The sequence below is a fragment of the Apteryx rowi genome, unplaced genomic scaffold, assembly GCF_003343035.1.
Source record: "Apteryx rowi isolate R43461 unplaced genomic scaffold, aptRow1 scaffold_47, whole genome shotgun sequence".
NCBI lineage: Eukaryota > Metazoa > Chordata > Aves > Apterygiformes > Apterygidae > Apteryx > Apteryx rowi.
The window spans coordinates 593,736-601,801 of record NW_020450727.1 but is presented as its reverse complement, the minus strand read 5'-3'; the positions used below and the strand labels follow the sequence as shown (position 1 = coordinate 601,801).

At 37.1% G+C, this 8,066-nt stretch overlaps 1 protein-coding gene and 1 long non-coding RNA gene across 7 annotated transcripts in view; one reads left to right on the top strand and one right to left on the bottom strand.

Moving 5' to 3' along the window:
• Window positions 1-346: 346 nt before the first annotated feature.
• Window positions 347-6,727, bottom strand: LOC112972022. Its single transcript, XR_003255527.1, has 3 exons — window positions 6,643-6,727; window positions 820-876; window positions 347-536 (listed from the first exon to the last, which is right to left on the bottom strand). It is a non-coding gene; the product is annotated as an uncharacterized LOC112972022 (long non-coding RNA).
• Window positions 6,728-7,882: 1,155 nt separating this feature from the next.
• PSMD14 (proteasome 26S subunit, non-ATPase 14) overlaps window positions 7,883-8,066 on the top strand; it is a 50,032-nt gene continuing 49,848 nt past the window's right edge. For 4 of the 6 annotated variants that reach the window (XM_026078036.1, XM_026078034.1, XM_026078035.1 and 1 more), the window contains exon 1: window positions 7,903-8,001. The gene's annotated coding sequence lies outside the window, so the exon portion shown is untranslated. Of the gene's footprint in view, window positions 8,002-8,066 lie in introns of all 6 variants that reach the window. The other 2 variants (XM_026078033.1, XM_026078037.1) reach the window with 2 other exon arrangements.

Sequence of the window (8,066 nt, the reverse complement as noted above, 5' to 3'; positions counted from 1 at the left end):
AAGGGAACAGGCAAATACTGAAGTCTTTTCTTCAACTTCTGTAACATGACCATTTACAGTTTAGCATGAAGTTCTTCTCTGGGCTATTAAACCAGTTAAAAGTCTGTAGTCAAGTCTCTGTAGTCTCAACATAAGTTAAGATTTTTTTTGACCAAGTTAGATCAAGTATGTCATCTTAACAAAGCTCCAAAACCTGTTTAACATATTTACAAGTATGTGAACTGTCTCTGTTATAATCTAGACCGTTTTGTACAATTTTTTAACAACCCAGCAAGTTAGATACCAGCAATACAACAACTAGAAAAAAAAGAATATCCATTTTAAATTATCTGTTTTCAGTATTTTATTTAATTACAATATGGCTTTTATATTTACTTTTTACTCAACAGGGTGACATCCTGCTTACCTGGATTTAGCCTCATTTTTATTAGTAAAACAAAATATAATCATTTAGGCAGAGCTGTGGCCACCACCACTTTAACAGCAAAGAATAAACAAGGGGGTCCTTTTTTCTATCTTTTTCAGAGTGAGTAGCTCTGTAATAAGAATAAAATAAAATAAAATAAAATAAAATAAAATAAAATAAATACTTTTTAACATAAACTATTCACAAAACAAATCAATGATACCTAAAGTACCTGAAAGCCATGTCATCAATCCTCAGGAACCCAAAAGACAAAAATGCAGATCTTTTTATCAGAAATAATAAGTGCAAGTGTAATATTTGCATCTATCGTCTCTGCAGGAGATAAAAATGTCTTACTGTTTGATTATATTAGCAATAAATATCTGAAATTGATTGCATTTCCCACACCCTACCTTTGCAGAGAAAAGAGGTTCCTGAAGTTCGGTTGGTCCTTTGACTACACACTGGACCTGGAATAAGATTAAAATTTTTTTTTAGTAATTTAAACTAAAAAAATCAGGACTCCCTAAATGCAGAAAAATCTGGAGGCATATGAGTTTTTAAAAATTGGCTGAAATTAGAAATCTAGCCAGTGTTAAGGGAGTTTCTTCAGATCATTTCTACAATGGAGATTCAAACTGTCGCCACATGGTCCCAAATATTCAGGTCTCCAAATACCAACTGTTACAACATATAATTAAAGTCAGTTTATAGTCTTTAATCAACTGAATCAAGCTAGCTAGTGAGATGAGATAAATTGCTACTGTATTTATTTATGGCAGATAGCCAATACAACTAAAATAAACATCTTGACTTACCTGAAGAGTTCACTGTCAATTGCAAGTACTCTGCCTATACAGCATACATTTCTACTAACATTTTGTAGGAAGCCTGCCTATTGAGTAGAATAAAATCCTTCAAAACCATATTTCCGCCAATTCAGAAACTACAAGACAAAAATAATCAAACATTTTAACCATTCTTATTGTATATTTATTGTGATCACAGAGAACAAGACACAATCACAACTGTACAAATTGTTCTCCATCAAGAAACAAGTATGCTATATTTACCTATTCCTTTTACAAGTGCCTCATTTTACAAAGAGCTGAATTGACTGAGGTATAATGTATATGTTTAATCAATTAAATAGCTATTTTCTAAATCAACTGAGAAGAAGAAATACCTATATTGATCTAGCTAGCTATTCAAAATTCTTACTAGCATAGGACTCAGTTTCCAAACCCAGTTAGGAGGATCCATAATGTTTTAATGTATACAGGCATAACAGAGAATTCTAAATACTAAGGAGGACAAGCTGAAAGAATCAGGGCAATGAAGGGGAAAAATGCCATGGGGTATAGCATGGTGCACTGCAAGAACTGAGACCATCCTTAAGAAGAGAGTCTAAACATAATCAGACTAGTAACTTTCATACCTCCAAAAATGAAGACTATTAGGCAGTCACAAATTTCATGTGCAAGTTAGATACGTTGTTCTGTACTTAGCTCAAGTTTCTATTTAAATACTTGGCACAAGTTCATTCACTTTTTAAGTCACAGCATAAACCCAAAACCGTGAACAGAACCTTATTTTGTAAAGGCATCAAGACTGCAAATACTTTATTCTGTGCTGTATCACTGTGATTACTAGAGTAGTTTAATCTCTACAGATTTAATTAATTTATGGAGAGCACTGTGGAATGAAGCTATGTTGCAACCCTCATTACTTTTGTGTCACCAGAGAATTTCCTAAATCCACAAATGCCCTGTTTGGGATATTATTCAAAAAGAAAAAAAACTTCTGGCAGAGCAAAGAATCTGTTTTTAGAGAATAGTATCATCCCTACTATCCCATTTATAAATCATTATAATCACTTTCACTGTTGTCACCATTGTTATATCCTCCAGCAGTATAGTTATGGGTAGCTTTTCTTCAGCATATCTTTACAAGTTGAGTTGAGAGCAATCTATTTTTTGCAAAATGGCTGCTTTTATTGTATACAGGACACTGAACCTCTTGTGCAGGACCTTTTCACCATGTTGTGATTGATTTTACATTTTTTGAAAACAAGTCTGGTCTCTGCCATTTGTTTACCCTTGTATTCTCTCTTCATGCTTTGGTATGCATTTTTAATTAGATACACTCCAGTTCTTTCACCACTAGCTAACACTTTTATTTGGGAAGCAGTCTTTACTAGCCCTGCAAATATCCACTGTTCTTTGCAATGTCAAGTCCTTTTCTCACCTTGCTTTGACTTGGTTATCACTTATATCACAAGTAATTCATCCATCTGTTAACTGCTCCAATTCACATTACTTGGCTTTATTTTAAAGATCTTAACAATGGTCAATGGGCTCATCTGGCAGCTGGTTTCTTGTAAAAAATGTGCCTTTCCCAAGTGACATTCTTGTGAGGATCAAAATATTCACTGAATGGGTTTTATCTAGCAGTTTACAGGTCCCTCAGGCTCTCCATAGAACATATTGTATACACCCAGTGCTTTGGGCATGCCATGTGTAATAATGTGGAAGACTTCACCTTCTTCAATTTTATTTCACTCTTCTCCAGTGTTCTGCCATGTTTTCTTTTCATCTTGTGGGTTAATTTTTGCCGCAAAAATGATGACACATATGGTGCATCTACATTAATGTTTAAGTTCAGATCAGAAGCGTGATTTAAAGCAAAACTCTCAATTATCCCCACTTTGGTGCTTTGGTCTGCCCTGAGAAACAGTCTTGGAGCACTGGAACTGGATTCCCTTCAAACTAAACTAAACTAGAGGATGCAGACCAAGAACATCGCTAATACACAGTAGCTGCAAATGGGTGTTCAATCCATGGGACTAAACTAGAGCTAGTCCAAAGTAAGAAAACGCTGAAACAAATATAGTGCCTGTTTCACCCTACAGATTTGTTCCTATCAGTCTGTACCACTTGCTAACATAGACATAGCCAAAGAAGTGACTGAAACTGTCTAGTCTAGTCTTCATTTCTTGGCTCTCGCTACCTGACATAGGTAGGGGTTAGAAAGCATTGTACCAGTTATATAGCACTTCTGTAGAGGAATGTTTCAGTTCAACAACAAAAATATCTTAAGTACTAAAGGAAGTGTAAAATTTATTTTTATTGTGTCACAAATAAGGGAAAAAACGCCCACTGAATAAAGAAAAAATAAGAAATAGGTGGAACATTGTTCCATCCCACAGTAATCCAGAAAAAAAACACAGCATGTCCGCTTTACATACGACCTTTCTCTTAATTTACAGCCTCCAATTTACAGTCTTTTACATAGTTATTTAAATAATCTGTCTCTCACAGAGTAGCACCTTTGCAATTGCCAGGGACACAAACCCACTTCTCTGCTTCTTCATAAAAATTTTCCATAGACACCCCCAACACAAGCATTCCCACCAAGACTGATTTTTTTCTTGGCCTTGTCTTTTCCAGATGGTTTGTAGATAGTTCTCAAAACACAGCCATCACTTTAAATAGACTTGAAAAGACAAAAGTCCGGTTTCTTCTAGGATTGTATATGAAATCTGTATTGACTGGCAAATACTGAAACTTTCATTATAGACAGGATCTTTTAGATCCTTTTTTTTTTTTTTTTGCTTTATTGTGGCTCATGTTAGGAAGGTTCACTTTCTCAATAGTTCGTATTCTGTGATGGAATGGATTACATCCAAATACAGTTACCACTCTTCAAACCCAAAATTAGGCTGAATTTATACTTGTTAGAGTTTAAGGGGCAGCTCTATATTCCGGAAGAAATGAAAATAGTTTTGTTTGTAGGTTTTCATTAATCACATGCTTCATGGTTAATAAAACCTCTTTCAAATCTCTAACAGCCTTCTGCAGCTGATGGTAGAATGTGGAGAAGACTGAAAAAAAAGTAATCCCATTCTTATTTACTGTCCTTAACTAATATTCCTGTAAAGTTTTATTCATTGTCTATGATAAGACCTGTTATTAGTCTGTTTGTAGCGAAGATTTGTTCAGGCATTTCACAAGCTGTTGTGGATGTCACCGAGTTCATCATAAGCACTTCTAACCATTCTGAGCGCTTGCCAAGTATGACAGAAGAAACCATTTTCCCATTTATAGGTCTGCCAAGTCCACATGTACAGAGCTCTAGTCCATTCTCAGGCTAAAAGGCTGTCAGTTTAAGAAACCAGTATTCCTCTACTACTTCTTCCATGTTTGACTACCAAATCTAGCTCCAAGCCAAAAAAATCAACAGTGTGCTTCTTGTGACTCTATTATTTCTTCACAAGGATGAAATCAGATCTTGTGTTCCCCAATATACTGACAACTGACCATTGTCTATGGTCAGTTCTACRTCCTTAAACACAGAAGGTGTAACTTTTCATTAATGCAATGTTTTGACCAACCCTAAAGGCATACTGTATTCTAATCCCAGGTTTTCTAAAGTTTTATCTTCTGTTTTTTAGATTACAACAAAATCCCAGCACAAATGGTACTCTGTTTGTCTATACATATGATTTGTAAGAAAACTGGGGCCTAATCTCTCAGTGTATTCTTCGTGTTATATATACAGCTCTTTTGTCATTCAGCTCTGTAAAACTGAACTCATTAATTACAGAGCTGCAGGAACATTGCTGCTTTAACTAAATCACAAACAGACTTGGGGGAAATCACATACCAGATACAGAAATTTAGGAACAAAGGTGTGATCTCTGAGTATTTCTGCTCCCTGTTGATCACTTTACTAGAAGCAAGGATAATGCTGGGAAGAATGGAAGAATGCAGGGATCCAGTCGAAGTAAGTTTATATAACAACAAACAGCCATCCAAGTAATAGAAAAGGAACAAAATCTTGAACATTTTCACTCAGCACTGCAGTACAGAAAAATAATAAATAAAAATCGTCTAAGGATTAGTGCTGATTAGACCAAAACAATAAGGGATTCAGTAGCATGAAAGAGAGTGCCCTTCAGATTAAATGACAATTTGGAACTGTTTAACAACATATGGTCTCTTTTCTTTGACATATACGATTAAGAATATATCTTTTTTACATCAAAATATAAAATACCATCTGTCATAAGTACCAACTATGATACTGGCTCTATATATCCAATTAATTCACTGTACTTTCTAATGTAAATATTTCTCCTATTTTTTCCTTTTTTTCTTCTTCTGTAACTACATTTATTTATAAAATTTCAATAAATGTATATATTAAAAAAGTCAATACTATGACTTGAAATATAATTAGGAATAACAATGAAAGTCTGTTTCACTTTGTATTTCAAAAGAGAAGGGCCAAATCTTCAGATGGTTCAAAATGACATTGCTCATTAAAGTCAGTGGATATAGGTGAATTACAAAGATCTAACTAGGTTACTTTTCTTTATTATACATGTTAACTCAGAGGAATATTTTCATAATTTTTTTTTATAAGTGCAGAGTTCCTTAAAGACACAATTGCAGAGCGAGAATCGAAATATAGTGATGATTTCTCATTAAGGTGTTAGAATACCAGTTAACATGAAGGAATAAAAGGATTGCTCTCAACAACACAGTACAAATCAGGAAACTAAATAATGCATTTCAGTTCACTGAATTCATAATTTATCTCTCCCATATAATCTTAAAAATAAAAATGAACTTTCAACCATATTTAATTGACTTTGACAACATTAAAATACACAAAAGTCTCAGAATATTAATGACAAGACTAGCAGGAAAGTTTTACCACATCAAATAAGAAAGAACATTGCTGCTTTGAAGAAAGGTGCAAATTTTCTTATTGTGTGAGACATACATACATAGATACACATACACACACACAAACATATCTTTGCTTTTTTCTGAATAATTTGGCTGTGGTTGCAGTGATGAACTGCACTAATATGTTTAGCCTTAATAACATGAACAGAAAATACTGCCTTATAACAAAAAAACACATTTTAAGCCTTTAGCCTTCTAGGAATCTTTATGAATTAACTCTAGTGACTCCCTTAGCTTAGCAAATATCTGAAAAGGGATGGAAAAGAAAATTATAGAAATATTGTTTTTCAAAAAGTCTGACCTTCCAAAAAAGGTAGAATGGCATATATCTGTGTATAAATTTATTTTCTCTCTCTTTTGATTCATATGAGTATAAAAACTTTGGAGTTTGCTAAATTGGCTTTGGAGGCTGCTAAAGGGTCACAGAAGGATTGACTATATCTAGCTGAGGTTATTTAAGCAAAATTTGTAACATAATACCTTTTCATATGCTTCTCTGTAGTTCTCTGTTGCATGAAATGCTGAGCATCTTCTAATCCCATATTCTCAAACTTTAAAGAAGCTTTTGAAAACACAAGCCATCATTGCTGAAACCTCAGACACAGTTCTAAGAACTTGACAGGTTCTTAAGTTGTCCCATATCTTCTAAAATATTTGTAAAATTTGATTTCTAGATATATCTGCACTCTTTAATTGTATTATTTTAGCCATAGTGACTTCCCAAGGCACCAAGTTCCACTCCTCAACCTTGTATTTTCCTCTAATTTACAAAACGTTTTTTTTTGTTCTTGTCTAACATACGGGTAACATAAGGATAATGGAAAATTCCAGTTTGCTTTCTCTGCATTGTTCATTAGGATGCATGCTTTTACCTTATTACCTCCTACTTGTCTTCTTTTTATGGTAAAATTCCCTCTCTTTTCCATTTCTTTTCATGCTATTTTTCATACACATGATCATTATCACTCTTCTGTAAATCCTTCTTAATTTTTCCTCCTTTTTGAGATGAGCACAAGCAGTATTGTGCCTATTATGGTATTCATTCATTTATTGATATGAAGACACGTTCTGTGGTTCTTCAGCCATGCTATCGTCTAGTTATCTGAGTATAGGTGTCATCAGGCTGCAATTTCATTCTGAACTATGGACAAAGTTAACCTATAGCACTTTACAACAAAGCAGTTTAAGCACTTCAGTTCAGCACGCGCTGCTTTCCACTCAGTACCACTGAAAGACTGTGTCCCTCTGGTTGTCTCTGCTCCTAATTAACTTTGTGACAGCTCTGGATTTGCTAGTGCACAATCCAGCAAGCAGAGTGGACAAGACGGGTGCAACAGCAGTTCTAGGAAGAGCTTTCCACCGCCGCCTGAGGGGCTTCTCAGGCCCCCGCGCACGGGTGCAGCCAGGCTCTCAGCTGCCTCAGGCCTGGGCCGGCCCCAGCTCCGGTCTCGCAGTTCCTGGGCCCGGCCGACACGGGAGCGGCCGGCCGCGGCCTGTGCGGCCCCACGACAGCCGGTGAGGCCTCGTTCCTTGCTCCGCCTCCCAGAGGAAGGCCGCACGGGAGCTGACGCCCGCGGCCGGGCCGGGACAACGGTTTAACGGCCGCCCCCGGCGCGAGCGTGGGGCGCGGCTCCTGCCGGCGGCGCGCGCCGTTACCAGGAGACCCGCGTTGCCATGCGCCCCCCCCATATTAGCTACGCGACCGGAAGTCCCTGCCGCGTGCCCTTTGAACCGGGAAGCGCTTGCAGGAGGCCTGGGAGGACTCGTTTTGAATGAAATCCGGCTGATTCACGGCGGCCTGGGCGGAGCCGGTGCGGCCGGAGCGGGGCCCGCGCACAGGTGAGGGCCGTCCGGGCCCGGCGCCGTCGCCGCGGGGCTCCTCAGGGGCCCGGTCCGGCCGCGGG